The sequence below is a fragment of the Pristiophorus japonicus genome, chromosome 12 (assembly GCF_044704955.1).
Source record: "Pristiophorus japonicus isolate sPriJap1 chromosome 12, sPriJap1.hap1, whole genome shotgun sequence".
NCBI classification, from domain to species: Eukaryota; Metazoa; Chordata; class Chondrichthyes; family Pristiophoridae; genus Pristiophorus; species Pristiophorus japonicus.
Genome location: NC_091988.1, coordinates 18,030,326 through 18,044,005, shown reverse-complemented (window position 1 = coordinate 18,044,005; position 13,680 = coordinate 18,030,326). Strand labels below are relative to the sequence as shown.

Genomic DNA, 13,680 nt, shown 5'->3' with positions numbered 1-13,680 from the left:
TGAATCTACCATAAGTGATTATTTTGCTGGCTGTTTAATATAGTTTTCATTATTGTATAATAATTTGAGAAAGCCTATCCTGATGCCTCTGTTGTAAATCTGTGTTTAATCTTTTAGCTAAATTCTTATATTTTGTGTTATAATAGTGAGTTAACATTTTCCAAATTCTTGTATTGTTGTTAAATTAAGTTCAAGATAATTCATCACAGATAGTACCATTGCAACCCATACTATGCTGCAGACCCAAGAAAAAGACCATCTGTAAAGGCAGTATTTAAAATCATCTTGTTTCGTAATTACTTTCATTGACTATAAGTAGCAGTGCAGATGAGTCTGGCTGTTACAGTTTTAACAAAAATATTTTTTAGGTTAGTGAAATTGAATTATAATATAGGATTCATATAAGAAATATTATTTGTGCAATTTGGCTTTCTGTGCCCCAGTTCAACATATTTGTCTCCTGTTAACTGACAGAAAACTAAGTTACGGTAAACGGCCTGTATATTGTGCATATGGTGCATAATCCCAGGAGTCCTTGCAAGCATGAAACCTGCGACTCTGAAATCCTGTCAGGCCGAGATTCAGACACTCAGCAATACATTTTCAGCAGCAATTACCACATTGAAATACAAGTTGTAAAACACATTGTGCACATGAAATATAGTGCGCTTGTTGGAAAATTCAGACTTTCAGATGAGATGTTAACCGAGGCACCGTCGGCCTGCTCAAGTGAATTAAAAGCCTCATTGGAGCATGTGCCCAGGAGTCTGAGTGAGTGAGAGTGGGCAGACTATTCAATTTCTCCTGATATCCCTGCCAATACAGTCTGCCCACTCTCACCCACTCACTCATGGGCACACACATTGTGCATAATGCTTCATTTGCTGGATACAGCTCCTATGAGACGTTTAATCCCTCTCTTTGTCACTGCATTCCCAACCCCGAAAAAGAAGAGTATGTAAACCTTACCAAAATGTAAGACTTGCCACTCGGGGCACACCTGTGGAAAACCTTAGGGTCACCTGTGCACCCTGGGGCAAGCAGATATAAAAGGTGATTCACTGTGCTGCTTCCCCACTCTGGAGTCTGAATAAAGAGACCAAGGTCACAACAGTTTGAGCTTGCAATACAGTCTTGTGGATTTATTCTGAACATAACATCTCGTGCGCTTGTTTTTGTTATATTCTGTCCACTATGTGCTATTTGTATCTTACTTTGTCACATGCTCTAAATTTGTCATGTGTTTTACATTTTATGCTTTGATTCTCTTTCTTCATTTGGTTGTGCATCCCATTCTTTGTCCTTGGGATTTATTTCTAGGGTTATAGAATTCAAAAGTAGTGAAATGATGTTAACCTTGTATAAGACCCTCTTGTCAGGCCCCACTTAGAATGCCGAGCATTGTTCTGGTCTCCATCCTATAAATAGATGCATTGGAGAAAGGCAAAAAAGATTTATAAGGATGGTACCAGAACTGAGAGATTATAGCCATCAAGAAAGATTGAACAGGTTGGGATTTTTTTCTTTCGAAAAGAGAAGACTGAGAAGGGCCTGATAGAGACCTTTAACATTATGAATGGGTTGGACAGGGTAGTGGTGGAGAGAATATTTCTACTTGTGGGAGAAATTAGGGCCATAAATATGATAGGTACCAATATATCCGATCAGGAAATCGGGAGAAACTTCTTTATTCAGAGAGTGGTCAGAATCTGGAACTCATCATCACAGGAAATGATTGAGGCAAATGGCTGAGATGCTTTCAAAAGGAAACGAGATGAGTACATGAGAGAAAACAGAATAAAAAGATCTGTTGAAAGGCTGAGATGAGGTAGATGGAATGGGAGGAGACTGGTGTGGAGTATAAACACCAACACAGAATAGTTAGGCCGAAAGGCCTGTTTCTGGGCTATATATTCTCTCTAATCCTTTTCTTAATTTCTCCCTTCTTTAGTCCTCCTACACCAACTTGAGCATACCTGTCTCGGCCTTTTGGCTAAGATCAAGTGTAGTATCTGTTCTTATCAGTTTAATATCCCCTATGGGGACATGATATTGAATTGATTTTTGGACAGGGAGCTGGATCAGGGGCTTGCCCCGTCCACTCCATGCACCGACCTGGTATTGCAATATTTCCAGGAACGGTGCAACTTCGCCTCTCGGCCTTTTGGCCTAAGATCAAATATATTGGCGCAAAGTGATCTTTGGCGTTAGAGTTGATCTGGAAAGAAATTGGATTAAAAAAAAAACTTGAGCATACCTGGAAATTATTTGGCACCATGGAACTGATGATCAGTAATACCGAGAAAGTTCGTGATGGAATGATTCAGATTCAGTGAGCAGGTTATGGCTAATACCTGATAAGATCAATGTTACATGTCTCTGTCGGCACACAGGTGACTACAGGCTGCAAAATCTAATCCCTTCATGTGGGGTGGGATGAGTTTAGCTTTCAGAGCCCAGCCATGTCCACAAACAAAGCACACTTCATGGAAAGCTAATTCCATAGCGCCCCTCAACTTTGTTATCCACAGCCTTCTCGTTCCTTCGTACTGGGATTATAATAGTTTTTGTTAATTGGAAATACGAATCCACATTTTTTTCCAAAAGCAACCACAAATCATGAACTTAGATGTTCCTTTCAATTTACATTTAAACAATTGATCACATTTTGGATACAATAATTATCCAATCGGTCGACCTGACTGAATAATATACAAGCAGCACATTCTCCTTCATTTTATGTAATGTCTGCTAGTTGGGGAATTGTTGTACCCATTGGTGCCAAACATGTTAAAGCGACATGTTAAAACACTACTTAAAGCTAGCCTGCACCTCTTAAAGGGCAGGTGCATTCTGGCTGGAACAGGTGCAGGAAGTCTTGCAGGGATACATTCTGGGAAAGGCTGAATAATAGTGCAATAGGGGAGAGAGCATGCTCCAAGGTTCTCTGACGCTGCACTGCTGGCCTTGGTACAGACGGTGGACACAAAGAGAGACATCCTCTATCCACAGGAGGCCAGGAGGCCCCCCAGGTAAACTCTGAGAAGTCACTCAGAGCAGCGAGCCGTGGTGGTCAATGCCAGGACAGGGTGGTGCATAACTGGAGGCAGCAGGGGCTACCCATAGGGGGACAGGTGTGACTGCATGACCTAACTCCACCATAGGAAACGGTGCTCGCCATCATTGGAATGGAAATCACTGAAGCCGTGGCCAGCGTCACTGCTGAAACCATTGAACATAACAGTATCCTCACACCAAATCCTCCTTTTCACAGCGCACTTCCCCCTCGTCCCACAATCTCTTCTGATTTACAAGCTGCAGATGGTGTAAGCATGCACCACTAACTGTGCTCCCTCCCATCACCACAACCCTACCCTTGTGCCTTTCTCCGTTCAGAGACCCAAGAAATGCAGCCTGGCCAGGCAGTGGTGGAGGAGCAACACCATCACTCGATTTCACACTTGCAGCCACAGCTCAGATACTGACACTCTGTGTCATTTAGAGTATAGCTTAGACACAGGATTTGGATGTAGTGAGACACCAGGCACAAGCCAGGGCAGCAGCCAAGGCAGGAAGCATGGGTAGCAGAGTTGTCAGCTCCCTGGAGGGTGAGGTCGCACACGGGTTCTTCTGCAGAGGACTCAGATCAGCACTTCGATGGGGGCGGCTTATGGCTATGCACAAGGAAATGCTTGGTGCATTGGCTGGCCTGCCAGAAAACTTGCAGTCAATGTCATGGAGCATGGAGGAGGCCAGCACCAACTTGTCTCAGGGCTTTTCGCAGAGCGTGGAGCCCATCCATTGCAGCGTGGAAGTGATAGCCAACTCCGATCACTCACTTGTGGACCCAACCATGATGCAATGTCTGATGGCTGATGTCTCAGCCTCCATTGTAGCACAAGCAGAAGCCACCCAACGTCTGGGAAGCTCAGACGTCTGTCATGCAAAGTCAGCTTGGTGAGATGCAAGCTCAGGCTGTTGCCGTCATGGCTGCGGACACCAGTGTAGAAAGAGGTTTACCGAGTCTCACAGCAGTCCATAGAAATATAGAAACATAGAAACATAGAAACATAGAAAATAGGTGCAGGAGTAGGCCATTCGGCCCTTCGAGCCTGCACCACCATTCAATATGATCATGGCTGATCATTCACCTCAGTACCCTTTCCTGCTTTCTCTCCATACCCCTTGATCCCTTTAGCTGTAAGGGCCACATCTAACTCCCTCTTGAATATATCCAACGAACTGCCCTCAACAATTTTCTGTGGTAGAGAATTCCACAGGTTCACAATTCTCTGAGTGAAGAAGTTTCTTCTCATCTCGGTCCTAAATGGCTTACCCCTTATCCTTAGACTGTGACCCCTGGTTCTGGACTTCCCCAACATTGGGAACATTTTTCCTGTATCTAACCTGTCCAATCCCATCAGAATTTTATATGTTTCTATGAGATCCCCTCTCATTCTTCTAAATTCCAGTGAATATAAGCCTAGTCAATCCAGTCTTTCTTCATATGTCAGTCCTGCCATCCCGAGAATCAGTCTGGTGAACCTTCACCGCACTCCCTCAATAGCAAGAATGTCCTTCCTTAGACTAGGAGACCAAAACTGTACACAATATTCAAGGTGTGGCCTCATCAAGGCCCTGTACAACTGTAGTACGACCTCCCTGTTCCTATACTCAACTCCTCTCGCTATGAAGGCGAACATGCCATTTGCCTTCTTCACTGCCTGCTGTACCTGCATGCCAACTTTCAATGACTGATGTATCATGACACCCAGGTCTCGTTGCACCTCTCATTGTCCAGCGATCTGTCCTCCAATAGATTACTACAGTTACTGAGGCACCGTCCTGGAGCAGTGGCAGTGGCTCCATGGAGCACAAATCTGCTGTCCTCTCTCAGGACGGCAGCATTCACCCTCCCACCCCTGTCACACCACCAGTGCCCTTTCTGTTGCCTGTCAGCCGTCAGCCCAGACTGCTGCCACCCATGTTGCGATGGTGCAGTGAGAAGCCTGGCCTTCCAGGCCCAGAGCTGCTCGAGGTCATCCTCCAAGGCCATCTGCAGTCTCCTCCACTGAAAGTCAGCAACCCTCCACCAGCCATGCCAGGAGCACTAGGACAGGCAGAGGCGCTCGGAAGACAGGCACTAAGGGAATGCACAAGGGGAATTAGTTGACGCTCGTATGCAATATGGCATGATTTAATTGACAAATTTGGTTTGGATTGTTTATTTTGTGTTGCTTTTTATTTCTGCACTGCGGTCAAGCGATTATCAGTAACCGAGAGGTAAATTGGGATTGCGTTTACTGGTATTGGAATTGGATGAGTTCTTCACAGAAAGGGACTGCTGAGATTGCGTCCTCTCTTCCCCGTCCATCTTCTCTTCCTCCTCCTGCTCCTCAGCGTGCCACTGTATGCCTGGTGGCAAGGGCTGTGCCCCCATGATGACGAAGTTGTGCAGCATGCAGCACATCACCACCAATCTTGCCGTGTACTGCAGGGCTCCTCCACAGTGGTCCAGGCAGCAGAAGCTTTGGTTCAGCTTGCCAACGGGTTGCTCTATGATATTTTGACATGGCTCTCATTGTATGCATGCTGCCCGTGCGCGTGTGGGTCGCGCGCCGGAGTCACGAGGCATGTCATCAACGGATAGCCCTGGTCGCCCAGTCGCCACGCGTTGGTTTGTTGAGGGAGCTCCAATGGAGGTGACACAGCGGACTGCCACGGAACGAAGGCATCCCTGACTGCTGCCAGGGTACTGGGCACTGACCCGCAAGATACGCTGCATCTGGTCGGGCACCAGCTGAACATTGAGAGTGTGGAACCCCTTTCGGATGCAGTACATCTCAGAGTTGACATTCTGCACCAGCGAAGCCACGTGCTTGGAGTTAATGCAACCCTGCGCCATGAGGAAGCCTGCTATCCTCGCAAATCATCATCATAGGCAGTCCCTCGGAATCGAGGAAGTCTTGCTTCCACTCTTAACATGAGTCCTTAGGTGCTGAACAGTCCAATACAAGAACCCCAGTCCCTGTCACAGGTGGGACAGATAGTCGTTGAGGGAAAGGGTGGGTGGGTGGGACAGGTTTGCTGCACGCTCTTTCCGCTGCCGGCGCTTGATTTCTGCATGCTCTCGGCAATGAGACTCGAGGTGCTCAGCGTCCTCCCGGATGCACTCCCTCCACTTCAGGCGGTCTTTGGCCAGGAATTCCCAAGTGTCAATAGGATGTTGCACTTTATCAGGGAGGCTTTAAGGGTGTCCTGTAACATTTCCTCTGCTCACCTTTGGCTCGTTTGCCATGAAGGAGTTCCGAGTAGAGCGCTTGCTTTGGGAGTCTCGTGTCTGGCATGCGAACAATGTGGCCTGCCCAGCGGAGCTGATCGAGTGTGGTCAGTGCTTCAATCCTGGGGATGTTGGCCTGGTCGAGGACGCTAATGTTGGTGCGTTTGTCCTCCCAGGGGATTTGTAGGATCTTGGGAGACGTCGTTGGTGGTATTTCTCCAGCGACTTGAGGTGTCTATTGTATGTGGTCCATGTCTCTGAGCCTTACAGGAGGGTGGGTATTACTACAGCCCTGTAGACCATGAGCTTGGTGGCAGATTTGAGGGCCTGGTCTTCAAACACTCTTTTCCTCAGGTGGCCGAAGGCTGCACTGGCGCACTGGAGGCGATGTTGAATCTCGTCGTCGATGTCTGCCCTTGTTGATAAGAGGCTCCCGAGGTATGGGAAATGGTCCACGGAGTCCAGCAAAGCTGCGTACTCGCACTGCCTGCTGCTTCCTGGCAAGGGAGAATGATATGTAGTCGGCTCTCTTAGAATACAGAGCCTCAGTGACCACCCTTATTCAACAGTAGATGGCAAACTGCGAGATGTTGTAAATATCTCCTGCTCCAGCCTGGGAGGAGCCCGATGCATAAAAGTTTATCACTACAGTCACCTTCACATCCTCGTCACCAATTGTTAAGTATGGAAGAACTCCACAAGACTGTGAGCTAAAACTGATGTGACCTTAGTCTCTTTAATACAACTCCAGAATGTCTAAGCAGCATGGCAGACAACCTTTTATACTCCCTTGCACAAGATGTGCAGGTGACTCTTGGGCCTCCAACAGTTCCGCCCTCTGGTGGCAAGTCTTACACAGTTACAATATTTACATACCTAACATCAGCCACTGGCAATGCGGGCCTTGCCCTGCTCTGAGACGGCCGCTGTGTTTGCAGCAGGTGGCAGATTTCCTTGAGGACATCCTTACTGAAGTGCAGATGTCCAACACGTTCCTCACTGAGGTTCAGGTCGGAGAATTGTTCCCTGAACCCCCTGGGTGAATATGGCCACCTGCGGAGAGTCCTTCTCCCCCTCTTCCTCCTCCCTCTGCCAGTAGATTGTCCTGCTCTGTGTCACTTCTGTTCATTCTCCCAGTCATGCTCTATTCCGACGAGTGCACCCATGTCCGGAAGCAAGTGGTTTGTGCAGAGTCCTTGAAGTCAGGACAAAGTCCTTCAGCACCTGCCACTCCACCCCCTGTAGACTTTAGCAATTTTAACGAACTCTAGAAACCACCAAACACTTCTACAAACACAGCAAGAGCCAGTAGAAATCAATCAGCAACTAACCTTTAAGTACTTAATGATCCCTTTAAAGAGCGCTGGTGAGGGGGTCCTTTCTGTTGCTGAACGCGTGTTCAGCTGTGTGTGTTTCGAGAGGGCATTGGCAGTCCATTGACGAGCAGAATAACTGCCTCTAAAATACAGAAATTGAACAAACCTAGCTGATAATCCATTAGTATGTTACTAATGGTTGCAATGGTGTCAAACATTCCGATTTGAAATTCCTGTTTGAAATTGAAACTGTTTTTTTTTTAACAGTTTCTTTATGTTTATAAGACAATTTGGGTCACCTCGGCTGGAAAGATGTCAAATTGCATCTTTAATAAATATAAATGTGAACACTGTCCTTTTCTTTTTTAGGGGAAGGTGGGAGGTGCAAAGGTACTCATTGTGTATAGTATTAGGACCAGCGGAAGAATTACTGTTTAATATTCCACTTATTCGCCCAATTCATATTGTAATTCTTTATAGCACTCAGAGCTTCCCCAAACTCAACCACTTCTCTAATACGTTGTGGTGAAGTAGCAGAGATATATCCTGACCACTCGCCTGCAGTTTACCTAAAGTGAAATGTTTGACATTATTGTTATCAACGTTGGACAGAAAAATAATATATAATATGATGCTGCCTTTACATATGTGACAGATCAGTTATCTCGTTCAGATCATAAGAATCTTTACATTCTATATTGGATAGCAATTTATAATCATACTGTAGCAATTTGAAACCTGCTACTGTTGGAGCTTGCTAAGAAAGCATTTCTGTGGGTTTTGTGAAGGAATGGGAATACACAAAGCTATCTGCACCTTCCCAAAGGAAATGCCTCATCCTTATTTATATTGATTGCTTGTCGGCCGTCCCTGTCAAGATAAAATAGTTTGATTGTTTAGCAGATGGATATGTCATTTAGAACCGAGCAAGTCATAAAACTTAATAAATGGCAGTCGATGCCAAGTCCACCCCGTTGATAGAAATAATCAATACTGACCACCAGGCTGTCAGCAGAACATAGGTATAGTCTATTGCATTTACAATTGTTGCAAACCTTTGATAGACCATTAACTGTGATATGTGTCTCAACAAGGTGGCCCTGTTTACCAAACTTGCAGTTCTGCATTGTCCTGAAGGTGGGTGAATCACTTAAGTCAGGTACCCGGCAGGCTCCCTTGATATTTTTGAAACTTAATTATTGTCTGTCATTCCATGCATTGTTTCACAGTGTGTCAGTTTTGATTTATTGGCTAATTGTGAATGGTATCTGTCTATCTTGCTTTGGCGAGAGACATATAACTGGCTGACAGTTCCCTCCCAAGACATGGGTATTGCGGACACCCTATTTCCACCTAATATGGTGGACTGAGATCAGCACAGACTGACAATGAAAACTGGGAGATACCTGGTTTGTTTGGTCCAGTACCACGCTCAGCAGTTCATTTACCAACTGAGCCATCAAGATGTTTGTATTAAAATTGGTTGTGGACAATGCAAGTGGAAATTCATGATTACACTGCTCGTTCCCAGGGATACTTTGCATACTGCTGCTTACCTGCCCTGACTGCCGGAAAGATTATTACTGATGATAAAAGTGAGTTCCCTCCAATAGCAGCTAGCACCATCAGATATCGAGTGCATTTTTGGTATCAGCATGATTAAAATCTTGGCACAGAATGGGTGCCAAAATTGTAGTGTGCAATTTACACCTCAGTAGACAAGCTCGACTCAAATAAAAACAGAAAATGCTGGAAATACTCAGCAAGTCAGGTAGTATCTGCGGAGAGAGAAACAAAATTAATGGGGCTGAAATTCATCAACCCGCTGTTGCCGACATTCCTCCTGACGATCCGCCCAGTGCCACTTTCAAGGTGGCCTGAAGCAGGCGGGAAGGGGGAGTCGCCGGGAACCGCCCGCTGATGTCAGCGGACAGCTGAGTGGGGTAACTGAGCTCCCGCCCGCCGAGCTCCCAGATTCCTGTGGGCGGGAGTCGGTGCCAGAACGGGGATGGACCGCTGGCTGGAGGCTGGTCTGTCCCCGACTCCATCCTCGGTGGCACTTGGGCATCAACCGCCGAGAATGAGACCTCCCGCCAGCTGTCGCCCAGATTGGCGACGTACGTCGTCCATTTGCCGGTCGCCGACCTTCGAGGGCCCTCGGCGATGAGTATCCCGCCCAAAGTACCGTCCAGTACCTCGACGGCCATCAGCGGCACTTTGGGCGGCCGGAGATCTTGATGAAAATCGTCCCCAATGTTTCAGGCCGATGATCTTTCATCAGAGTTGGAAAAAGTTAGAGATGCAACAGATTTTAAGCAAGCACAGAGACAGGGAAAGAGTGGAGGGGAGGAAAGAACAAAAGGGAAGGTCTGTGATAGGGTGGAAGGCAGGAGAGATTAAATGACAAAAGGGATGATGGTAAGGAAAAAGGGGATGGTACGAGGACAAGTAAAGAAACAAAAGATGGTCTAGAGGAGGTGTAAATGGGAATAGAGGAATCATTATCAGCAGCTGCTGTCTGAAAAAATGGGAGCGGTGGTTATAATCTAAGAATTCTACAGGCAAAAATGTTTGCAGTTCTGCTGAAAGGCCATTGACCTGAAACACTAACTCTGTTTCTCTCTTCACAGATGCTGCCTGATCTGCTGAGTATTTCCAGCATTTTCTGTTTTTATTTCAGATTTCCAACATCTGCAGTATTTTGCTTTCAGCTCAAAATTAGGTGCAATTAAATTTGTCCGCCTTACCAGTGACTGTAAAGGTGACCGTGGCTTTGAACTTCTTTGCATCAGGCTCCTTCCAGGCTGGAGCAAGCGACATCTGTAACATCTCCCAGTTCACCATCCACTCCTGTATAAGGGAGGTGAGTGGGAGTCTGTCGGCAAAGGGAGCTGAATACATTTCATTCTCTCTGGCCAGAGAGAAGCAGGTGAAATGATCTCGCAGCTTCGCTAGGATAGCAGGCTTCCCCATGGCGCAGGGTGCCATTGACTGCACGCACGTGGCTTTATGGGCGCTGCATCTCAATTCGGAGATGTACCACAACCGGAAGGGATTCCACTCCCTCAATGTCCAGCCGGTGTGCCACCATACTCATGCAAGTCAATGCTCGGTATCCTGGCAGCAGTCAAGATGCCTTCATTCTATGGCAGTCCGCTGTGCCCATCAGCATTTAAGCCAGCACGACAAGCCAGAGGGTGGCTACTGAGCGACAAGGGCGAACTGCTGACTACCTGGCTCATGATTCCGCTGCGCAACCCAAACGCACATGGGCATACACAACAGAAGCCATTGTGCCACACGGAATCTGATTTAGAGCAGACCATTGGTGTTCTTAAACAAGGTTTCTGCTGCCTGAACCGTCCTGACAGAGTCCTGCAGTACTCACCATCTCGAGCTTCGTTGTGGTCTGCTGCATGCTCCACCACACCTCACCATCACGAGGGCACAACCCTCACCACCAGGTATACAGTGATCAGCTGAGGAGGAGGAGGAAGAGGAGGAAGTGAAAGAGAAGGAGGAGGAAGCAGAAGAGGGTTAAGCAGAAGGGAGTAGGTAACCCAGACAGCCCCTTTCTGCACGAGCTGTCTGTGATCGACTCAACCAACTGCGGTATTAGTGAATGGAACAGCAATTCCACATTCACCAATAGTCCCACACCTTACCTTCCCTCTGTTACTGACCGTCACAATGCTACAATAAAAGCCACCACAAAACAAACATTCCAAAGCAATTTTTTGAATCAAACCATTACAATATTTCATTCAAAAGTCAACCAATCGCCCTGTGCAATCCCTCAGTGCCTGTCTTCTGTGTACATTTGCCTGTCCTAGTGCTCCTACATAGTGCTACTCCAGTGTCTGCAGCATGGCTGGTGGAAGCTGCTTACCTTCAGTGGGGGGTGCCTGCCGATAGCCTTGCAGGACTACACCACCTGGGCATGGGCGACAGCAGCCTGGACTGGCTGGCTGATGGGTAACAGGAAGGGCACTGGCGGAGTGGCAGTGGTGGGAGGACGAATGCTGTCATCCTGAGAGAGGACAGTAGGTTCGCCCTCCACGAGGCATTGCCACTCCCCTGGGGTGAGGCCTCAGCAATCCTAGTAATCTGTTGGGAGGACAGATCGCGGGACTGCTGGGACATGCTGCACGCCCCTTTCAACACTGGTCAACCCAGCCACGATGGTAGCAGTCTGTGCTTGCAAGGCAGCCAGCTAAGCCTGTGTAAGTACAGTCTGAGCTTCCACTGCGGCACTCAGACATTTGTTTTCTGCTTTTGCTGCAAAGGAATTGAGACATTGGCCATCAGACATTGCATGATGGTTGGGTCCACAAGTGCGCTAATGGATCTGTCCACCCTTTCCACGCTGAGAACTCACTTTTAGAGTGGAAGCAAGTCATCCTCGACTCCGAGGGACTGCCAATGATGATGATGGTGATGATCTGTAGGCCATCCCATCGAAGTCCTCATCTGAGTCCTGTGCAGCAGAACATGCATGCACCCTCACCCTCCGGGGTACGGGCACCCTTGCGCTACCCTTTTCCCTCTGCCCTGGCTGCAGCCCACTTGTGCCTGGCTCGTCACCATGGGCAGATCCCCCCTCTGGGCTACCTTTTAAACCCCGCGCAGTGCCTGTATCTGAGCTGGTGGCTGCGCGCGTCAGATCGAGTGATGGTGTTTCATCTTCATCATCACTCTGCTCCTCCTCTTCCTCACCAACGCTGCCTCCGCAAGATCCGACAAATCCACTGGCAGGATAGACGCACCAATATCCGTGTTCTCGCTAAGGCCAACATCCCCAGCATCGAAGCACTGACCATGTTCGATCAGCTCTGTTGGCCTGGCCAGGTTGGATTTCTTGGGTCTCTGAAATAAGAAAGGCACAAGGGTAGGGTTGTGGTGAGGGGGCGGGTGGGGGGGGAAGCAAGCAGTGCGTGCTTACACCATCAGCAGCTTGTAATTCAGAAGAGATTGTGGGACAAGGGGTAAGTGGGATGTGAGAAGGAGGATTAGCTGTGAGCATACCGTCATGTCCAATGGTTTCAGCACCGCCGCTCACCACAGTTTCAGTCACAGCCACTTCACTTCTGTCGAGCACTGTCCCCTCAAGCGGGGTCCGGATATGGAGATGTGCCTTGCCCCCTCTGGTTAGCTGCCACTGCCTACGGTTGTGTCCTACCATGTCCTGCAAGAGAGGGAAGGGTGTCAATGAGTGTGGTGCAATATGTTTGGCTGATATGCCTGTCGTGGTTGAATAGCTGGCAGTGTGTGCAAGTTGTGAGTGTGAGCAGCGGTAAGTTTTGTGAGGGTGAGCTGGAGCATATGGATATGAGGTATGAATCATAATTGATAGAGATTGTTGGTAGGTGAGTAATGGGTGCAGTCTGTGAGGCCAATGGTGCGGTTTCTGGAATATGGCATTTGAAGATACATTCACTCATCTTGATCTCTCGTGTGAGCTCATTGAACCCCTTCCAGCATGCAGCCCGGCCCTTGCGGCAATACTTTTGGTATTAACCTCCATGACTATCTGCTCCCACTGCTTTCGAAGTGTCTGTCTTGTCATGTATTCAACCAGCATTGTAACCCATGTATAATCTGACCGAAGTTGTACACTGTGAGAACAATGACCACTAGGTGGTGAACTTGTGGGAGACACACCTAACCTAGACCTTCAGGTATAAAAGGGGGAAGCTCCACCCACTTCCATCACTTGAGTGCTAAGGAATAAAGGACAGGTCACAGACTGACCTTCTCTCAAGCATGGGCCTCGTGTGCATTTATACTGTATAGTAAGGACGTATCAATGGCGACAAGAAACTGGGATTTAAACCACGCGAGCATGGCCACGAGCAGAACAGACGAGAGGTACAGTATTAAGGAATGGTTGGGACAGAGATTCAACATTGTTAAAGCAGCACACAGTTCTCCAGGCAGACAAGGACAATCGGGCATGCCCCAACATGTAGTCGAACCCAGAGGGTGAGTTCGAAGGACAATGGCAAACTGAACGGCGATTCACGCCATTGCAAGGGGCAATGCGGCCAGTAATGGGGCCATCAACACCTGTTAATGGCGCACTCA

At 47.7% G+C, this 13,680-nt stretch overlaps 1 pseudogene; it reads left to right on the top strand.

The window, feature by feature from the left end:
- The first annotated feature begins 1,972 nt into the window (after window positions 1-1,972).
- Window positions 1,973-2,152, top strand: LOC139277871 (U2 spliceosomal RNA; annotated as a pseudogene).
- Window positions 2,153-13,680: the final 11,528 nt, after the last annotated feature.